The 22,354-nt window shown below is 44.0% G+C and overlaps 1 protein-coding gene and 1 long non-coding RNA gene across 9 annotated transcripts in view; one reads left to right on the forward strand and one right to left on the reverse strand.

Annotated features, from left to right (window-relative positions):
* Positions 1-22,354, reverse strand: part of MYO6 (myosin VI) — a 278,543-nt gene that overhangs the window by 246,884 nt on the left and 9,305 nt on the right. The gene's annotated exons all lie outside the window — the stretch shown is intronic.
* LOC143809929 (uncharacterized) lies at positions 1,483-21,833 on the forward strand. The gene is made up of 3 exons (XR_013222540.1): positions 1,483-1,919; positions 15,479-15,602; positions 21,538-21,833. It is a non-coding gene; the product is annotated as an uncharacterized LOC143809929 (long non-coding RNA).

A 22,354-nucleotide genomic window follows, 5' to 3' on the forward strand; every position in this document is an offset into this window, starting at 1 on the left:
CAAAACGCAGCGTTTTAGCGTGCGTTTTGTTGCGTTTTTGTTTGCGTTGTGCGTTGCGTCTCCGACGCTGCGGCGCACAACGCAAATGTGAACGTAGCCTTAAATGCGCCAATTCCGGCACTGAGGCTGGTTTCACACTTGCGTTTTTGGACGCTGCGTTTTAGCGCTAAAAAATGCATGCGTTTTTTTCCTATACTTAACATTAAAAACGCATGCGTTTTTTCGCATGCGTTTTGACACGTTTTCGGCAACGCATGCGTTTTTGAACGCGCACGTTTGTTTGCGTTAAAAACGCATGCGTTTTTATAGAAAAAAAACTGAAAAAACACTGAAAAACCACCCACCACCATCAGGGTGATAAAGGGATCCAAACCCTAACCCTACCCCTAACCGTTTAATGAACATTTTATGACATAGTGCCACGATATTTCAGTGCCACGTATATAAGTGCCACGTATGTAAGTGCCACGTGCCACGTATGTAAGTGCCACGTATGTAAGTGTCACGTATGTAAGTGCCACGTATATAAGTGCCACGTATATAAGTGCCACGTGCCACGTATTTAAGTGCCACGTATGTAAGTGCCACATATGTAAGTGCCACGTATGTAAGTGCCACGTATGTAAGTGCCACGTATGTAAGTGCCACGTGCCACGTATATAAGTGCCACGTATGTAAGTGCCACGTATTTAGGTGCCACGTATGTAAGTGCCACATATGTAAGTGCCACGTATTTAAGTGCCACGTGACACGTATTTCAGTGCCACGGATTTAAGTGCCACGTATTTCAGTGCCACGTGCCATGTATTTCAGTGCCACGGATTTAAGTGCCACGTATGTAAGTGCCACGTGCCACGTATTTCAGTGCCACGTATTTCAGTGCCACGTATTTCTGTCACGTTTAGGGTTAGGGTTAGGCCCTAACCCTACCCCTAGCTATTTCTATTTATAGTGGGTTTTCTTGTGGATTTTGATGATTGGCAGCTGTCACACACTTCTCAGCATGCGTTTTAAAAACGCAAACGCATGAAAAAACGCGGCAAAACGCCGCATTTTTTTCTACATGCAAAAACGCATGCGTCTAAAAAACGCAGCGTTTTACCACGTTTACATGCGTTTTTTCACACATGCGGTTTTTTAAAAAACGCATGCAGATAAAAACGCAAGTGTGAAACCAGCCTAAGCCCCTCTCTTCCTACTCCCGTGTAGCGGTGGGATATGGGGTAATAAGGGGTTAATGTCACCTTGCTATTGTAAGGTGACATTAAGCCGGGTTAATAACGGAGAGGCGTCAATAAGACGCCTATCCATTATTAATCCAATATTAATAAAGGGTTAATAAAACACACACATTAGGAAAAAAGCATTTTAATATTCTTCATTTCACCATACTTACCATACTTCAGCGCCTGCAAAAAACGTAAAATAATAAACCGCATACTACCTGTCCGCCGTAGTCCAATTAATAACGAGTGTCCCACGACGACCTCCCCTATAGAACAGAGACATCGGGTGATGTCACTGCTCTATAGGACCCTCAGTGACACACTGACAGGAGACAATGGCTCCTGCAGTGCATCACTGAGGTTACTATAGTTCACTGGTCTCACTTTATGGCAAAAAGCTGCGTGGGAACTTTCTCATACAGCATACCATAAAGTGAGACTAGGGACTATTTTCTCACGGGGCGTAGGAATACATTGTGGGGAATACATTGTGGAAGGATACCTTCCTCCCCTCATTGTCTTCCTGGAGCCCCTGGAGAGTGGTTGCATCAGCAGATGCTCCTGTTCTCCACGGGAGATCGTCGTGGGACACTCGTTTTAATTGGATTTCTGCGGATCAGGGAGTATATTGGTTGTTTATTATTTTAATATTTTTTATGACACTGGCTTCGGGGATCAAAGTGACAAGTGATGGTGAGTATGTAATCTGTGTTATATGTACTGTATGTCTGTATGTATGTACTGTATGTCTGTATGTATGTATGTGCATGTCGTCGCATGGCGCATGTCGTCGCATGGCGCATGTCGTCGCATGGCGCATGTCGTCGCATGGCGCATGCAGTCGCATGGCGCATGCAGTCGCATGGCGCATGTCGTCACATGGCGCATGTTCTGTATGTGTGTATGTACTGTATATGTGTGGGTTTTTTTGTTTGTTTTTTTACATTCAACACATTAGCCGGATGATGGGACTGCTACTGTCCCATCATTGGCTAATGTGTCACTGACTGTCACTGTAGCAGGCAGAGCACGATGGGACTTGTAGTCCCATCGGACAATGCCTGCACACAGAGACACACACACACCAAAGACCACCCCACCCCCCGCAGCAGACCCAGCACATACCGGCAGCAGATCCCCGGCGCCGGCCCCCACCCCCACATGCCGGCGCAGAGCCCCGGCGCCGTACCTACATACCGGTGCCGGCACGTACATACAGACCTCAGCGCCCGCACCTTCATCATCACTGCCTAGCCCCGCTCGCCCCCAGCACAGCCCCGCAGGCAGCCACCAGCCCCGCCCACAGCCCAGTCACTCTTGATGAGTGACTGCTCTGACTGTGCGGCTGGGACACACCTGCTGCTGACGTCACGTCAATTTCCAGAGCCTGGAAATTGACGTGACGTCGGCGGAAATAAGCGGCGGCTGCAGCCTGGGGGTCACGTGACCCGGACTCAGCCGCCGCTACAGCGCCGCTCACAGGCAAAAACGGCAACAAAAGGTATTTGCACAATTCATCAGGGGCCCCGGGGGGATACATTGGGGGGTTAATTGAAAGTAGTGGACAACCCCTTTAAGTACATAAAATGACAGGCAGGAAATATTATAGCTGTTGGCCACATGAAGTACTGTTCACTCCGAGCATTTCCTATATGTTGATAGTTGAGGTAGTGAATAGACAAGATTACCCGCGGTGAAATTGGGAACAATTACAGTGAAAACAGAACTACTTTCGTTAACAACCCATACATATCCCACATAATAAGCCTCCTCTCGAAGCCACATAATTATGGTCATAACTACACGGCTTGGGCCAGCACGGCAGTGTATTACGGCATTTTACACTTACACTGTAATTACTAGAAATGAAGAAAGCGGAGTCGAGATGAGAAATACACTTGGAAAAGCAACAGTAAAGCTCTTCATAGCGAATCCTGTGGTTTACAAATTCTGTCATTTCAAAGCTGAAGAGAAAAAAATAACATAGTACCAAAAACAGAAAATGGCTTCATTCTGATATTTTAAGGGTGTGACCGAAGTATCAAGGAGTGGTGGACTTGTGCCATTCACAATAGTCCATTTAGATTGTAGCTCGTTACTGGGCACCCCTAGACCAAATATAAGTCAATCACCTGATAAACAGGCATTTGGCACTTTTGTGGTCAGGACGATAGCAGATATGTTTACACAGGCAGATTGTCCGCTTGTCTACTTGTACCTTAAAGCACCACTCCAGCAGTTTGTTTGCTTTTCAGCACTGGAGTGGTGCTTTAAATCTAAGTCCCTTGCCCCCGGTCACATACTCACCCTCCGGCGTCTTCACATCTTGTGAGCGCAGCTTCTGGCTGGCTGGAAGTCAGAAGCTACATCTCAAGAGCACAATGCAAGTCTATGAGAGCCAGAACGAGGAGCTCATAGACTTGTAGAGTAAAGTGACCTCCGCACAACTCCACGAAACACAAGAGAAGGTCACTTTTCGCCAAAGACCGACAGATGCAAACGCCGGAAGGTGAGTATTAGGGGGTAGGGGACCTACATTTGAATCATCACTCCATCGGTGTAATTTAAAAAAAAAAGCTAGAGTGGTGCTTAAAGAAATCTTTGCTAGGCTTGTGACATTAATGGAAGTTTTAAACAGGTTGTCCAACCCCAAAACCCAATTGCATTTTTTTCGCTAATCTGTGCTGTATTGTGATATACAACACCCCTATACATTTTGTTTTTTCCTTTCTACCTTTCATTCCTCCTGAATTTCACTTCATTCCCTGCACCCAGTTTGTTTACATCTGACTACCAGATCCAGCAGCTTTCTGGGCTTTTTTTGTAAGCTCACAGCCAGAGCTGTCCCTGCCCGCTGCCTCAGTGTCCGCCACTGCCCAGTGCCCACCCACTACACACTCACTGGCTGTTGGTATCTGCCCCAGCACTGACCTCAGTCATTCATCCTAGCATTGGAAGTGACAGGGCAACATCCTGTGTCCTCATCTGTAGTGCAATAGTCTACCTCATATCACATCCATAGTGGTGATAGAGCCGTCACGTGTCCCCCACATCACATCCATAGTCGTGACAGAGCCGTCACATGTCCCCCACATCACATCCATAGTCGTGACAGAGCCATCACATGTCCCCCACATCACATCCACAGCGGTGACAGAGCCATCACGTCCCCAAATCACACCCGCAGTGGTGACAGAGACATCACGTCCCCCACATCACATCCACAGTAGTGACAGCTGTCACATGTCCCCCACATCACATCCACAGTGGTGACAGAGCCATCACATGTCCCCCACATCACATCCACAGTGGTGACAGAGCCGTCACATGTCCCCCACATCACATCCACAGTGGTGACAGCCATCACATGTCCCCCACATCACATCCACAGTGGTGACAGAGCCGTCACATGTCCCCCACATCACATCCACAGTGGTGACAGAGCCGTCACATGTCCCCCACATCACATCCACAGTGGTGACAGCTATCACATGTCCCGCACATCACATCCACAGTAGTGACAGCCATCACATGTCCCGCACATCACATCCACAGTAGTGACAGCTGTCACATGTCCCCCATCACCATGTGGTTTTTAATTGCATCTCATCACACTTGGTCCCGGCCAACTCATATGTAGGCTTTGCTGAACAGAGGTGTCCACATTCACCCAGGCATACAGACATTGGCCTTCGGTAAGTGTTCACATTTGGACAGGGAGGTCAGGGACCAATCAGTTTTATGAGACCACCTTGACGATGGTTGATGGGCTCACACTATTTGATTATATCAAATTCTGTGCAAAGCGTCTCTTAAATATTTTTCTAATGTTCAAAAGCCATTTTGCTATTCAAATTTCATGTATTCCATATTAGACATGCTTTGGCACGATAGAGTGCAACCTTTTTTGTATATTTATGTATGGAGGTAGCTGCTCCTGGTATGCACCTATTCACACTGGTTAGGATGTGCGAGCCGTTTTTCTGTTAATTACATGTCCCCCATATCACATCCACAGTGGTGACAGAGCCATCACATGCCCCTCATATCACATCCACAGTGGTGACAGAGCTGTCACATGTCCCCCATATCACATCCACAGTGGTGACAGAGCCATCACATGCCCCTCATATCACATCCACAGTGGTGACAGAGCTGTCACATGTCCCCCATATCACATCCACAGTGGTGACAGAGCCATCACATGCCCCTAACATCACATCCACAGTAGTGACAGCTGTCACATGTCCCCACATCCCATCCACAGTGGTGACAGAGCCATCACATGCCCCTAACATCACATCCACAGTAGTGACAGCTGTCACATGTCCCCACATCCCATCCACAGTGGTGACAGAGCCATCACATGCCCCTAACATCACATCCACAGTAGTGACAGCTGTCACATGTCCCCACATCCCATCCACAGTGGTGACAGAGCCATCACATGCCCCTAACATCACATCCACAGTAGTGACAGCTGTCACATGTCCCCAAATCCCATCCACGGTAGTTACAGAGCTGTCACATGTCCCCCACATCACATCCACAGTAGTGACGGCTGTCACATGCCCCCCACATCACATCCTCAGTAGTGACAGCTGTCACATGTCCCCCACATCACATCCACAGTAGTGACAGCTGTCACATGTCCCCACATTGCATTGGATGTGATATGCTAACAACACTCTACTCCAGCTCTGCTGGGAGAAGGAGCTGAGTGTCAGTGCTCTGTGCTCCAATCCTTTCGCATCAGAAAAATGGAGCACAGCTGCAGAGGAGACGGAGAAATTAATTTCTCCATCTCCTCCAATGCCGGCATCCACAGGAATCGCACTGCACTCGGGTGACATCCGAGTGCAGTACAATGTTTCACATGCACCCACAGACTGGTATGGTTGCGTGCGATCCAATTCTCGGGTGCAATCGCAGCATGTTAAGAATATTTTATCATGCCGATCCAGCATGCGAAAACAATCTCAGATGTGAGCTGCCCATAGGTAAACATTAAGCTGAGTGCAATCAGATTTTATATCAGATTGCAATAGTCTGATTACATCGTAAGTGGTAAAGAGCCCTTACAGACAATCTGGCTGCGAACCGGAGGATAACGGTTGAGATTATTTTCATACGCTGCCAAAATAAAGACATTTCAATTAAACTATCTTGGGTCACTGCCTCATTAACGCACTGTCATGACAGCCACTGCTTTACAATATGTACGTTAGCCAACACATTTAAAGTACCACTCCGGCGGTGCAATAAAAAAAAACGCTAGGAACAGTCACTTGACCGCAAGTATGTGATACGCATACTCCCTGCCACATTCCAACTAGACTGTTTCCAGCCCTGATCAATACACTTGCATGGAGTGAGCTTGCGCTCATCTAGTCGGAATGTGGCAGGGAGTATGCATATCACACACTTGCGGTCACGTGGCTGCCCGCTCCTGGCACAGGAGAATCGATGCGAGGATTCATATTCACAAGTCTGCAGTTACATAAAGTGAGTTAAGCCTTGTAGTTTAAGACCAGACAACCCCTGTGAATGTCTAGATCATAACTCCATTAGGCTCTTCTATAATAATATGGCCGTATAATTAGCCATAAAGATTTTCTATAATGCGCATTTTTATAAGTGGCTGAATTTGAAGAAATACCCACCCCTTTGGCAGCAGTATAAATGTGGCTTTTGTATGGAAGCCTATGATAATTACATAGAAGTCAGCGGTGGAGGGCAGGAAGTCAAATGTGAATAATACTGTACCCAAACAATCATGCTTAATCCCACCATTATGTCAGATAAGCGAGTTTGGCCTCTCTCACTTCTGCCCCATGTTTGTCCTATGTCTGGCCTTCCGTCAGTTTACATAACAAATTTCTATTTCTAAAATTATTATTATTATAAAGATCAGACAGAGATGTTATGTGCCTGCAGGGCCGACGGCAATCACCCCCAAAGCACAATGCTGGGTCTGTAGTGCCATCGGCGCTGGACACTCTGGTATGTGCAAGAAGTAAGCTTTGTAGTGAATGCCAGCTCCTGCCAGAAAATTATACACATTTCTTGTAATTTAGCAGTTACAAGCATAATCGCATAACTTTACAAATTATTCTACATGGCTAGTTGCCCTGAAAAGGGTGTTCTCAAGAAAAAGGGATTTTTTAATTCTATTGTGTACTGCTCGTTGCCTTGGTTACTGACCACCACCGCAGTCTAACAAAAATATGGAGAGTGAACAGCATATCCAATGAACTGAACCGTTCATTCACCCATGTGACGTTTCAACTCCAGTGAGCTTTTCTCAAGCATGGGTCAGTCAGCACTCACACAGAGTTAATGGCAGCGTTATGCCGCGGTGTAACGCAGTCCGTTAACGCTGGTATTAACCCTGTGTGACCAACTTTTTACTGCAGCATCAAAAGTAAAAAGATCTAATGTTAAAAATAATAATAAAAAAAAATCATTATATACTCACCTTCCGGCGCCTTTTCCACTCCTTGCGACGGTCCGGTCCATGCATTGCGGTCTCGCGAGACCGCTACGTCGTCATCATCTCGCGAGACCGCAACGCACTCTTGGGAGCGGAGCGTCGCGAGGAGCATCGCTAAAAGCCTTGCCTGGATCCGGGGGCCGACGGAAGGTGAGTATATAACTATTTTTTATTTTAATTCTTTTTTTTTTAACAGAGATATGGTGCCCACATTGCTATATACTATGTGGGCTGTGTTATACACTACGTCTCTGTGCTATACACTACGTGGCTGTGCTATACACTACGTGGCTGTGCTATACACTACGTCTCTCTGCTATACACTACGTCTCTCTGCTATATACTAAGTCTCTGCTATATACTACGCGTCTGGGCTATATACTACGCGTCTGGGCTATATACTACGCGTCTGGGCTATATACTACGCGTCTGGGCTATATACTACGCGTCTGGGCTATATACTACGCGTCTGGGCTATATACTACGCGTCTGGGCTATATACTACGCGTCTGGGCTATATACTACGCGTCTGGGCTATATACTACGCGTCTGGGCTATATACTACGCGTCTGGGCTATATACTACGCGTCTGGGCTATATACTACGCGTCTGGGCTATATACTACGCGTCTGGGCTATATACTACGCGTCTGGGCTATATACTACGCGTCTGGGCTATATACTACGCGTCTGGGCTATATACTACGCGTCTGGGCTATATACTACGCGTCTGGGCTATATACTACGCGTCTGGGCTATATACTACGCGTCTGGGCTATATACTACGCGTCTGGGCTATATACTACGCGTCTGGGCTATATACTACGCGTCTGGGCTATATACTACGCGTCTGGGCTATATACTACGCGTCTGGGCTATATACTACGCGTCTGGGCTATATACTACGCGTCTGGGCTATATACTACGTGGCCGGGCTATATACTACGTGGCCGGGCAATATACTACGTGGCCGGGCAATATACTACGTGGCCGGGCAATATACTACGTGGCCGGGCAATATACTACGTGGCCGGGCAATATACTACGTGGCCGGGCAATATACTACGTGGCTGGGCAATATACTACATGGGCTGTGTTATATGCTACTTGGCTGTATATTTCTCTGCTGTATCTGGGCATCATGAATCGTGGTATGTGTTAAAGAGGGGGGGCCCATTGAGACTCTTTCGCCCGGGGCCCTCAAAAACCTGGAGCCGGCCCTGGCTTCACTGATTGGTCATGCCCGGCCGCGAACAATCAGCGACAGTCGCAGTCCGCCCGCGAATTGGCGCTGAATTTGAACCACGCTTCGCTAAATGGTCGCGGCCGGCCGAATCATGTGTATAAAATTGCATTATTCTGAAAACTTCATAAATAAACTACATACATATGCTAGAATACCCGATGCGTTAGAATCGGGCCACCATCTAGTATAGTATAAGCGATCAAACAAGCACAGGTTAACGTCACCTAGGGAGATTAAAAAAAAGAAGGCAAAAAAATAAAAACCGCTTTTAAGAACATCACAAAATTAAAAAAAAAAAAAAAAAAGTATAAAAGTTTATTCCACTCCCCTTTTTCCAGTTTGAAATTTTAGAAATAAAATAAACTATAATAAATATAAATTAAAATATTGATTATTGACATGACCACGTTTATAAAAGTCTGGCCTTTCAAAATCTAAAATTATTTAAACACATGTATACAATGAACGCCAAACACACACACACACAAAAAAAAAAAAAATTTCAGTTCTACCCAAGAATGCAATAAAAAAAAATTATCACTATGTCATATGTAATGCAAATGTATATAACTGAAAACTACAAACTGATTGTGAGGTTTACCACCAATGGCCAAAAAAAGTGTAAGGCATGAACAATACATTTCAGCGCATTGTTTGTCCATTCTAAATGGAGAATTATTTGGTTAGTGAACCAGAAATATTCGCTAGCTTTAGATACTTTGAGAAAGGAAAAAAACATTTAGCTTGATGGACAAAAAATTGTCCATATGATTCTACTGCTACCAACCGGCCTCCTCCAATGGGAAGGATAACGGACAAGGTCACTAGATACTCCAAGGTTTCTTTTATATTTCATGAAAAAATACTTTACAACCAGGTGACGAAAGTAGATTCTTTCTAAGATGGTTTTGTATATTTTTGTTGACAAGTCAGTTTATAAAATCTATCCGCTGTGTTCACACGTTGCGTTTTTTTTATGCAAATTCTAAGGTGTGTTTTACAGTACTAGCATTAGTGTTATTGAATTGGAAAACTGCTGCATGTCACTTCTTTTACCGTTTTTTTTCACTCATAGAAAGCAATACGTAAGTGCAAAAACGCTGCAAAAATCGCAGGTATCGGGTTTTGCGGCATTTTGGTGCAAAACTAAAAGTTGCACCGTATTTTTTTGTGGGCAATAAACTTTATCAGCATGCATAAAAGACAATAAAAAAGCAACAACAAAAACACCAAACATCAAATACGCAGCAAAACCTGCTTTATATATGCAGCTTCTTTCATGCCAAGAGAACAGGTTTTGCCTGCAGGAAAAAAGCAATGTGTGAACATAGCCTTATGGGAATGCATATGTAGGATGTTTCTACCAGAGCTTAAAGCCTGTTTTGATGACTACAAGCAGGTGAAGCTTTGAGGTGCATGTGACCGAGCTGTACTTCAGATTATTGACATATCATGGCGAGCGTGACACAAGGACAATACCCAGAGGCCCATACTAACAAGTGTACCTACATCTGCTGCACCCTAAGGGTACCGTCACACAGTGCCATTTTGATCGCTACGACGGTACGATTCGTGACGTTCTAGCGATATCGTTACAATATCGCAGTGTCTGACACGCTACTGCGATCAGGGATCCTGCTGAGAATCGTACGTCGTAGCAGATCGTATGGAACTTTCTTTCGTCGCTTGATCACCCGCTGACATCGCTGGATCGTTGTGTGTGACAGCGATCCAGCGATGTGTTCGCTTGTAACCAGGGTAAACATCGGGTTACTAAGTGCAGGGCCGCGCTTAGTAACCCGATGTTTACCGTGGTTACCAGCGTAAACGTTAAAAAAACAAACAGTACATACTTACATTCCGGTGTCTGTCCTCCGGCGTCTCAGCTTCTCTGCATTGTGAGCGCCGGCCGGCCGGAAAGCGTCTGACGTCACCGCTGTGCTTTCCGGCTATGGCGCTTACACAGTGGAGAGAAGCAGAACGCCGGAGGACAGACACCGGAATGTAAGTATGTGCTGTTTGGTTTTTTTACGTTTACGCTGGTAACCAGGGTAAACATCGGGTTACTAAGCGCGACCCTGCGCTTAGTAACCCGATGTTTACCCTGGTTACCCGGGGACTTCGGCATCGCTCCAGCGCCGTGATTGCAACGTGTGACCGCAGTCTACGACGCTGGAGCGATAATCATACGATCGCTGCGACGTCACGGATCGTGCCGTCGTAGCGATCAAAATGGCACTGTGTGACGGTACCCTAAGGGATCACACTCATCTGTGTTAAAAACGGACAAGTGCAATCCGATAAAAAAAAAATAAAAAAAAAAATCAGATTGCACTCTGACCAATGTTCGTTAATGATTCTGTACTCATCTGCAATTTTTTTTCTCAGCTCAGATCGGATAGAAAAAAAAAAAATCACAGCATGCTGCGAGTGGTCGCGTATATCAGACAAGACTCGCCAATGCAAGTCCATGGGTGTTAAAAAAAAAAAACGGACAGTACACAGACTATGCGTATGTGACCCGTATTGTGTCTATATAAAATACAACTATGTATCCAAAATCCAGGAAAATACTGTACATTAGGACAATCCTAACCCTTTGACACAAGGGATGTTTTAAAAGGAAAACAAAAAAAACCATAACACGATTCTACGGAAACCATCAATATGGCTCACATCATCAATGTGGAACTGATGCTGGTTCTGGTGCATCAGGGGTCCGAACTGTGGGACACCAGGCATGAAGGTTATGGTGACCACAGCCGGCACCGTGCAGCCCCGACCTATGTTTGCTGTGCAAGAGGATAGAAGTACGGCAAATCTAACGGTACATTATGATTGTCGTAATACACAGTGCTGTGAAAAAAGCGTTGGCCCCCTTACAGGTTTCCTATTCTTTTGCATGTTTGTCACACTTAAATGTTTCAGATCACAAAACAAATTTAGATATTAGAAAAAGATAACACAAGTAACACAAAATGCAGTTTATAAATGAAGGTCATTATTATTATTATTATTATTAAAGGGACTCGGTCACCCCCAAAATACACCTATAAGCTGTGGCCACCGGCATCAGGGGCTTATCTACAGCATTCTGGAATGCTGTAGATAAGCCCCCGATGTATCCTGAAAGATGAGAAAAAGAGGTTAGATTATACTCACCCAGGGGTGGTCCCGCTGCGGTCCGGTCCGATGGGTGTCGCGGTCCGGTCCAGCGCCTCCCATCTTCTTACAATGATGTCCTCTTCTTGTCTTCACGCTGCGGCTCCTACGCAGGCGTACTTTGTCTTCCCTGTTGAGGGCAGAGCAAAGTACTGCAGTGCGCAGGCGCCAGGAAAGGTCAGAGAGGCTCAGCGCCTGCACACTGCAGTACAAAGTATGCCTGTGCAGGAGCCGCGACAGGAAGACAAGAAGAGGACGACATGGTATGAAGATTGGAGGCCCCGGATCCGGACCGCAACGCCCATCGGACCGGACCGCCCCTGGGTGAGTATAATCTAACTTGTTTTTCTTTTCAGGTGACATCGGGGGCTTATCTACAGCATTACAGAATGCTGTAGATAAGCCCCTAATGGCGATGGCCGCAGCTTATAGGCGAATTTTGAGGTGACAGATTCCCTTTGGCTATGTGCACACGTCCGGAATTGCCGCGGAACTTTCCGCAGCAATTCCGGAACTCCCTGCCGCGGGAAAACCGCATGCGGAATTGGCATGCATTTTCCCGCTAAACACTAGCGTTTCACAAGCGTAATTAGCTTGCAGAATGCTAGTGATTTCCAAGCGATCTGTAGCATCGCTTGGAAAACTGATTGACAGGTTGGTCACACTTGTCAAACATAGTGTTTGACAAGTGTGACCAACTTTTTACTATTGATGCTGCCTATGCAGCATCAATAGTAAAAAGATATAATGTTAAAAAGAATAGAAAAAATTAAAAATCGTGATATTCTCACCTTCCGGTGTCCCCAGCAGTCTTCCCGCTCCTCGTTCCCGCTTCCGTTCCCAATAATGCCTAGCGGCAATGACCTCCGATGATGTAGCGATCTCACGAGACTGCACGTCATCACAGGTCATTGCCGCAAAGCATCCTTGGAAATGGAAGCATCGCGAAGACTGCCGGGGACGTCGGAAGGTGAGAATATCACGATTTTTTATTTTAATTCTTTTTCTTTTTTTTTTAACAATTATATGGTTCCCAGGGCCTGGAGGAGAGTCTCCTCTCCTCCACCCTGGTACCGACCGCACATGATCCGCTTACTTCCCGCATGGTGGGCATAGCCCCATGCAGAAAGTAAGCGGATCAATGCATTCCTATGTCTGCAGAATCCCAGCGATTCCGCACAAAGAATGAACATGCTGCGTTTTTTTCCGGAATGTGCACAAAAATTGCGGAATGCATTCTAATAATAGGATGCTTAATGTATGCGTTTTTTTCGTGGTTTTAAAATTCCTGAACGTGTGCACACAGCCTTTAAAGGAAAAATAAATCCTACCCTACAGGGCCCTGTGTGAGTAAGTGATTTTAATAAACAGTAAATGTTAAGTAGATATCTGTGAGCTGATAGCCTAGGAAGCTCCAGGTTTATTACCAGCTTCCCAGGCAATAAACATCAGTTCCCAGGTGATGACTTTGCCTCGGCTGGCTATTAAAAATTCGGGGGACCCCACACTATTTTTTTTTTTTTTTCTTTTCAAATGATTTTTATTGAGGTTTTTACTGGGTAGGATAGACAGGGAAGGGGAGGAGGGGAAGGGGAGGGATATGAGATCAGGAAAAGAAAGACCCCTATGGAAATAGGGGGAAAAAAGGCAGGTTTACATACATATAAGAACCATATGTTTACGATAAAGCCTGAAATAGCTTTCTTAAATGTATACGTTAGCTTATGATGTAGATTAGAGTAATATTGAAAAAGCTTAGACAGTGTGCTCAATTTAAAATACAAAATGGTGTTATGTAGCGCTCAGTTAGACATGAAAACCTGCCGGGCCCAGGGTCACCAGTGTGACCCATAAACCATTGGTGGGGCAATGTCCTGGTTCAAAATCAGTAAGACAAGCAAGTGGACAGTATAATTTTTCAAGTAGGGTATGCGTTCGGTGTGATCAGAGGGATGGCGTCAGGTGGAGTTGTATTAAACGATAATCCCATTCTTATTAGGAGGGTTATTCCTTCCTCCGGGCTTGAAAGGACACATTCCTTTGAGGCGAGATTCACTCGTAAGTTGGAAGACTTTGTCCACTGGTAGCGGATTCCGGCGTCGGCGAGTTCCCGAGTGGTTTGGAAAAAAGATTTGCGTCTTTGTAAGGTTATTTTTGACAAGTCCTTAAAAAAAGATAAATTACTGTATGGAGCTGGGAGAGCTTTTGAGTATCTTGTCAACCTAAGAAGGTCATTTTTAACCCCTGTGGGGAAGAAGGACACAATGACGTCACAGGCAACATGTGAAGGGAGAGATGGAGGCCTTTGAATTCTGAAGACTTTCTCAATTAAATTTTCCCCTTCTCTTTTAGGTAACAGGTGGGAGATCATTTTAGAAATATACTTTTTTAGCTGTGTAGGTTGAATCGATTCAGGTATTCCTCTTATTTTAATTTTGTCTTTTCTTCTGAAGTCCTTAAAATTGGCCAGATATTCTCTGAAAAAGATGATGTTTTTTTTGGATCCCCTCCAGAGAGTACAAGAATATGTGCGGATTGCCAGACTGGGTAGTAAGCGAAGTACGATAATTTTGGACCAGAGGTTCCACCCTCCCTTAGTCCTGAAGCAGAGTACCGATGTCCCTATTAGGGCAAAATTTAGAGTCACCAACAATAAAATGAGCTAAATCTTTAAAGAGCTTTTTAATAAGTGACGTACCGACGCTTCCGCTGCCCCATTGAGAGGTCCGGGGAGGAGGGGGCAGAGTTTCGGCCGCGCATGTAACACGTTACATGTAACTTTTTGTGCCGGCGGTGCGCCAAAACACGACGCAACCGTCGCACGACGGTTGCGACGTGTGGCACTGCGTCGCAATGCGTCGCTAATAAAAGTCTATGGAGAAAAAACGCATCCTGCGGGCAACTTTGCAGGATGCGTTATTTATCCACAACGACGCATTGCGACGTGCAGTGCCAGACGCTAGTGTGAAAGTAGCCTAAGGGGGGGAAAGATGGGAGGTCATAGTACACATTTAGTCTGCCAATCCCACTGGAATCGGCAAGTTCAGCCAATTTTAGCCCATTGAATATGGTGACTAAGTTGTACTTTCTCCAGGCATTCTTCACAGATATTGTTATGTGCTGGAAATTGTTGTCTTCATATTTCTTATGGTAGGTTCACACCAGCGTATAAAAAAATTGTTCAGTTTCGTCCAGAATAGTGGGATGGTTCATTTCTCACTTATCCATGGCCATCCGTTTTCTTCCAGCAGCTATTAATCATTTACATGCTGCAGAATTGTAATCTATCTGTAAAAATCTGCTTCTATACTGATGATCCTTATGGCAAACGATTTTTTTTGTGCATCCATAGATTTTAATGGAGGAGTCTCATCTGATTTACGTGCATGCTGCGATTATTTTCACACGCTGATTCAGTGAATGAAATAAATGAATAACGAGCGATAAGAGGAATGCAGCTGGAGACCGACATTACAGTAAGTATCAAATTAGCAATTATTAACATCCCACGTGGTAAGCTCCATGGATGCAAAACAGATGGGAGCAAGTTATGGGACTGGCAGAAAGTGTACAGTAGCAGCAACGTATGAAGGCTTCAGAAGGGAAAAAATAAGTAATCTCATAAGAAAATGCGATTCTTCTTTTCTGTCTTGTAACTTAGCCAACCTTGAAGATACGAGAGGAAAGGAGCCCAAATTACAACTCTTACTCGATAAAATGGAGAGGGAACGAGAAGCAGGACTACTACCGACAACTCAGCAGATCACACATTAGGGAATGCCAGCTCACTACATGCTACAAACAGCTGTGCAGAAAATGTATATATATATATATATATATATATATATATATATATATATATATATATATATATATATATATATATATTACATACATACATTCATACAGTACAGACCAAAAGTTTGGACACACCTTCTCATTTAAAGATTTTTCTGTATTTTCATGACTATAAAAATTGTACATTCACACTGAAGGCATCAAAACTATGAATTAACACATGTGGAATTATATACTTAACAAAAAAGTGTGAAACAACTGAAAATATGTCTTATATTCTAGGTTCTTCAAAGTAGCCACCTTTCGCTTTGATAACTGCTTTGCACACTCTTGGCATTCTCTTGATGAGCTTCAAGAGGTAGTCACCGGAAATGGTCTTCCAACAATCTTGAAGGAGTTCACAGAGATGTTTAGCACTTGTTGGCCCTTTTGCATTCACTCTGCGGTCCAGTTCACCCCAAACCATCTCGATTGGGTTCAGGTCTGGTGACTGTGGAGGCCAGGTCATCTGGCATAGCACCCCATCACTCTCCTTTTAGGTCAAATAGCCCTTACACAGCCTGGAGGTGTGTTTGGGGTCATTGTCCTGTTGAAAAATAAATGATGGTCCAACTAAACGCAAACCGGATGGAATAGCATGCCGCTGCAAGATGCTGTGGTAGCCATGATGGTTCAGTATGTCTTCAATTTTGAATAAATCCCCAACAGTGCCACCAGCAAACCACCCCCACACCATCACACCTCCTCCTCCATGCTTCATGGTGGGAACCAGGCATGTAGAGTCCATCCGTTCACCTTTTCTGCATCGCACAAAGACACAGTGGTTGGAACCAAAGATCTCAAATTTGGACTCATCAGACCAAAGCACAGATTTCCACTGGTCTAATGTCCATTCTTTGTGTTCTTTAGCCGAAAAAAGTATTTTCTGCTTGTTGCCTGTCCTCAGAAGTGGTTTCCTAGCAGCTATTTTACCATGAAGGCCTGCTGCACAAAGTCTCCTCTTAACAGTTGTTGTAGAGATGTGTCTGCTGCTAGAACTCTGTGTGGCATTGACCTGGTCTCTAATCTGAGCTGCTGTTAACCTGCGATTTCTGAGGCTGGTGACTCGGATAAACTTATCCTCAGAAGCAGAGGTGACTCTTGGTCTTCCTTTCCTGGGGCGGTCCTCATGTGAGCCAGTTTCGTTGTAGCGCTTGATGGTTTTTGCAACTGCACTTGAGGACACTTTCAAAGTTTTCCCAATTTTTCTTAAAGTAATGATGGCCACTCTTTTTTCTTTACTTAGCTGTTTTTTTCTTGCCATAATACCTGTGAAGTGAAAACCATTCCAGGTGACTACCTCTTGAAGCTCATCAAGAGAATGCCAAGAGTGAGCAAAGCAGTCATCAAATCAAAAGGTGGCTACTTTGAAGAACCTAGAATATAAGACATATTTTCAGTTGTTACACACTTTTTTGTTAAGTATGTGTGAATTTGCAACTTTCATAATCATGAAAATACAGAAAAATCCTTAAATGAGAAGGTGTGTCCAAACTTCTTGTCTGTACTATATATATATATATATATATATATATATATATATATATATATATATATATATATATATATATATATATATATATACACAGCACAGACCAAAAGTTTGGACATACCTTCTCATTTAAAGATTTTTCTGTATTTTCATTACTATGAAAATTGTACATTCACACTGAAGGCATCAAAACTATGAATTAACACATTAGGAATTGTATACTTAACAAAAAAGTGTGAAACAACTGACAATATGTCTTATATTCTAGGATCTTCAAAGTAGCCACCTTTTGCTATGATGACTGCTTTGCACACTCTTGGCATTCTCTTGATGAGCTTCAAGAGGTAGTCACCGGCAATGGTTTTCACTTCACAGGTGTGCCCTGTCAGGTTTAATAAGGGGATTTCTTGCCTTATAAATGGGGTTGGGACCATCAGTTATTTTGAGCAGAAGTCTGGTGGATACACAGCTGATAGTCCTTCTGAATAGACTGTTAGAATTTGTATTATGGCAAGAAAAAAGCAGCTAAGTAAAGAAAAACGAGTGGCCATCATTACTTTAAGAAATGAAGGTCAGTCAGTCCGAAAAATTGGGAAAACTTTGAAAGTGTCCCCAAGTGCAGCGGCAAAAACCATCAAGAGCTGCAAAGAAACTGGCTCACATGAGAAGCGCCCCAGGAAAGGAAGACCAAAAGACACCTCTGCTTCTGAGGATAAGTTTATCTGAGTCACCAGCCTCAGAAATCGCAGGTTAACAGCAGCTCAGATTAGAGACCAGGTCAATGCCACACAGAGTTCTAGCAGCAGACACATCTCTACAACAACTGTTAAGAGGAGACTTTGTGCAGCAGGCCTTCATGGTAAAATAGCTGCTAGGAAACCACTGCTAAGGACAGGCAACAAGCAGAAAAGACTTGTTTGGGCTAAAGAACACAAGGAATGGACATTAGACCAGTGGAAATCTGTGCTTTGGTCTGAGGAGCCCAAATTTGAGATCTTTGGTTCCAACCACCGTGTCTTTGTGCGACGCAGAAAAGGTGAACGGATGGACTCCACATGCCTGGTTCCCACCGAGAAGCATGGAGGAGGTGTAATGGTGTGGGGGTGCTTTGCTGGTGCCACTGTTGGGGATTTATTCAAAATTGAAGGCATACTGAACCAGCATGGCTTCAACGGCATCTTGCAGCGACATGCTATTCCATCTGGATTGCGTTTAGTTGGACCATCATTTATTTTTCAACAGGACAATGACCCCAAACACACCTCCAGGCTGTGTAAGGGCTATTTGACCAAGAAGGAAAGTGATGGGGTGCTACGCCAGATGACCTGATGGTTTGGGGTGAGCTGGACCACAGAGTGAAGGCAAAAGGGCAAACATGTGCTAAGCATCTCTGGGAACTCCTTCAAGATTGTTGGAAGACCATTTCCGGTGACTACCTAAAGAGAATGCCACGAGTGTGCAAAGCAGTCATCAAAGCAAAAGGTGGCTACTTTGAAGAACCTAGAATAGAAGACATATTCTCAGTTGTTTCACACTTTTTTGTTAAGTATATAATTCCACATGTGTTAATTCATACTTTTGATGCCTTCAGTGTGAATTTACGATTTTCATAGTCATGAAAATACAGAAAAAGCTTAAAATGAGAAGGTGTGTCCAAACTTTTGGTCTGTACTATATATATATATACACACAGTTATATGAAAAAGTTTGGGCACCCCTATTAATCTTAAGCTTAATGTTTTATAAAAATTGTTTTTTTTTTCAACAGCTATTTCAGTTTCATATATCTAATAACTGTTGGACACAGTAATGTTTCTGCCTTGAAATGAGGTTTATTGTACTAACAGAAAATGTGCAATCTGCATTCAAACAAAATTTGACAGGTGCATAAGTATGGGCACCCTTATCATTTTCTTGTTTTAAATACTCCTACCTACTTTTTACTGACTTACTAAAGCAATTTTTTGGGTTTTGTAACCTCATTGAGCTTTGAACTTCATAGCCAGGTGTATGCAATCATGAGAAAAGCTACTTAAAGTGGCCACTTGCAAGTTGTTCTCCTGTTTGAACCTCCTCTGAAGAGTGGCATCATGGGCTCCTCAAAACAACAGTCAAATTATCTGAAAACAAAGATTATTCAACATAGCTGTTCAGGGGAAGGATACAAAAAGCTGTCTCAGAGATTTAACCTGTCAATTTCCACTGTGAGGAACATAGTAAGGAAATGGAAGAACACAGGTACAGTTCTTGTTAAGGCCAGAAGTGGCAGGCCAAGAAAAACATCAGAAAGGCAGAGAAGAAGAATGGTGAGATCAGTCAAGGACAATCCTCAGACCACCTCCAGAGAGCTGCAGCATCAACTTGCTGCAGATGGTGTCACTGTGCATCGGTCAACTATACAACGCACTGTGTTTTTTTGCCACCATGCATAACGCCTTTTTGTATGACCAAACAACTCAATCTTGGTTTCATCAGTCCACAGGACCTTCTTCCAAAAAGAAATTGGCTTCTCCAAATGTGCTTTTGCATACCTCAGCCGACTCTGTCTGTGGCGTGCTTGCAGAAACGGCTTCTTTCGCATCACTCTCCCATACAGCTTATCCTTGTTCAAAGTGCGTTGTATAGTTGACCGATGCACAGTGACACCATCTGCACCAAGTTGATGCTGCAGCTCTCTGGAGGTGGTCTGAGGATTGTCCTTGACTGATCTTACCATTCTTCTTCTCTGCCGTTCTGATGTTTTTCTTGGCCTGCCACTTCTGGCCTTAACAAGAACTGTACCTGTGTTCTTCCATTTCCTTACTATGTTCCTCACAGTGGAAATTGACAGGTTGAATCTCTGAGACAGCTTTTTGTATCCTTCCCCTGAACAACTATGTTGAATAATCTTTGTTTTCAGATCATTTGACAGTTGTTTTGAGGAGCCCATGATGCCACTCTTCAGAGGAGATTCAAACAGGAGAACAACTTGCAAGTGGCCACTTTAAGTAGCTTTTCTCATGATTGCATACACCTAGCTATGAAGATCAAAGCTCAATGAGGTTACAAAACCAAAAAAAGTGCTTTAGGCTATGTTCACACGATCCTGTTTTCACTGCGGATTTTTCCGGTCCTTTTTTGGGAAAATCCGCAGTGAAAACCCGCGGTGCTTTTCACCGCGGATTTGTGTCCTTTTTCTACTGCGGATTCCACTGCGGGTTTCCAAATGCAGTTTCCTATTGGGGCTGCTGGAAACCCGCAGCGGAATCCGCAGAAAGAATTGACATGGTACTTCTTTTTTCTGCAGGCAAATCCGCGCGGATTTGCCTGCGAAAAAAAGGATCGTCGGCACAGCGGGTTTTGTTTTCCATTGGGTTACATTGTACTGTAACCTGCATGGAAAAAGGATGCGGATCCGCAGCTGCAATTCCGCTGCGGATCCGCAGCTGCAATTCCGCTGCGGATCCGCAGCAAAAACCGCACCGTGTGAACATGGCCTTAGTAAGTCAGTAAAAAGTAGGTAGGAGTATTTAAAACAAGAAAAGGATAAGGGTGCCCATACTTATGCACCTGTCAAATTTTGTTTGAATGCAGATTGCACATTTTCTGTTAGTACAATAAACCTCATTTCAAGGCAGAAACATTACTGTGTCCAACAGTTATTAGATATATGAAACTGAAATAGCTGTTGCAAAAAAAAAAAACAATTTTTATAAAACATTAAGCTTAAGATTAATAGGGGGGCCCAAACTTTTTCATATAACTGTGTATATATATATATATATATATATATATATGTATATATATATATACATACACACACACACACACACACACACACACTTGCACACATTCCTCTCATAAGTCTGCTGAAATAGTAAAATACTGCAGATTGCAATTATACCGGACAGATGAGAATTCCAAGGCTTCAGAAATGATGCCGAGTCCGGCCGCAGGACGTCACGGTAATGCTATGTAGCAGTATATATAACAAACTGGTACTTTATGGCATGCAGAATAGTGTACATAACCTATATCCCAGTTATGTACTGTACCTTCCGTGTTTAAGTCTATACAGGAAAATATTCTCAATGTCTTCCCAGCAGGAAACATAAAGGAACAAGCATTCCAGAGATCCTGGGGATGCGCAAGCAACAGGAAGCAAAGGAGACACGACGTTCATTTCCACTACAAACTCAACACACATCTGGACTTTAATCCATTACACCCTGTTAGAATTATTGATCCTAGAAGTCGGTCAAGTTACTCCAGGAATCAATATGAAATTTAATTACGGAATACGAAGCTTCATAACCATCAACAGAAGAAAAGAGAAAGTTAAATGATATCTATCCGATCCCCGAACTCTTCCAAACCCCCACATTAACATTAAATTGGCTTATCTGCACGGTGTTTGATGTATATTCTAAAAAAACTATTTGCATGTGCAGCTTGTTATATAGAAACGAGCCTAGACTAGTGGAGCAGTGCAGTCTAGTCCAGCCTTGGATCTCATGCTTAGGCGGTTGATATCCTCTATACTGTGATAGGTATCTTAGTCCTGCCAGCCTGGAAATGTACAATGAAGCTGGGTACACACTCCCTGGCTTCATCACACTGCTCATGCACCTCAGTTGCTGGCTCAGTGGGACTCGCACAGGGACACAAAGTCTCACTCAGCCAGGAGCAAACATAATCAAAATACTATAGACTGGGAACCTGTCGTAAATAGAAAAACATTTACCAGCAGCCATAGTTGTAATCTGCAGGTAATATGTGCAGCAAACCAACTGGAAGTCTGGCTGCTGGGGGGAAATAAAGTTACCGTATACACTTTGTGCCGTCGCTCGTTTTCAGCCACTAGAGTGCCGCAGGGGAGCAGTAATTAATTAGTGGTCACTACACTGTGAGTGGGCTGTA

Source organism: Ranitomeya variabilis, chromosome 2 (genome assembly GCF_051348905.1).
Source record: "Ranitomeya variabilis isolate aRanVar5 chromosome 2, aRanVar5.hap1, whole genome shotgun sequence".
Taxonomy (NCBI): Eukaryota; Metazoa; Chordata; class Amphibia; order Anura; family Dendrobatidae; genus Ranitomeya; species Ranitomeya variabilis.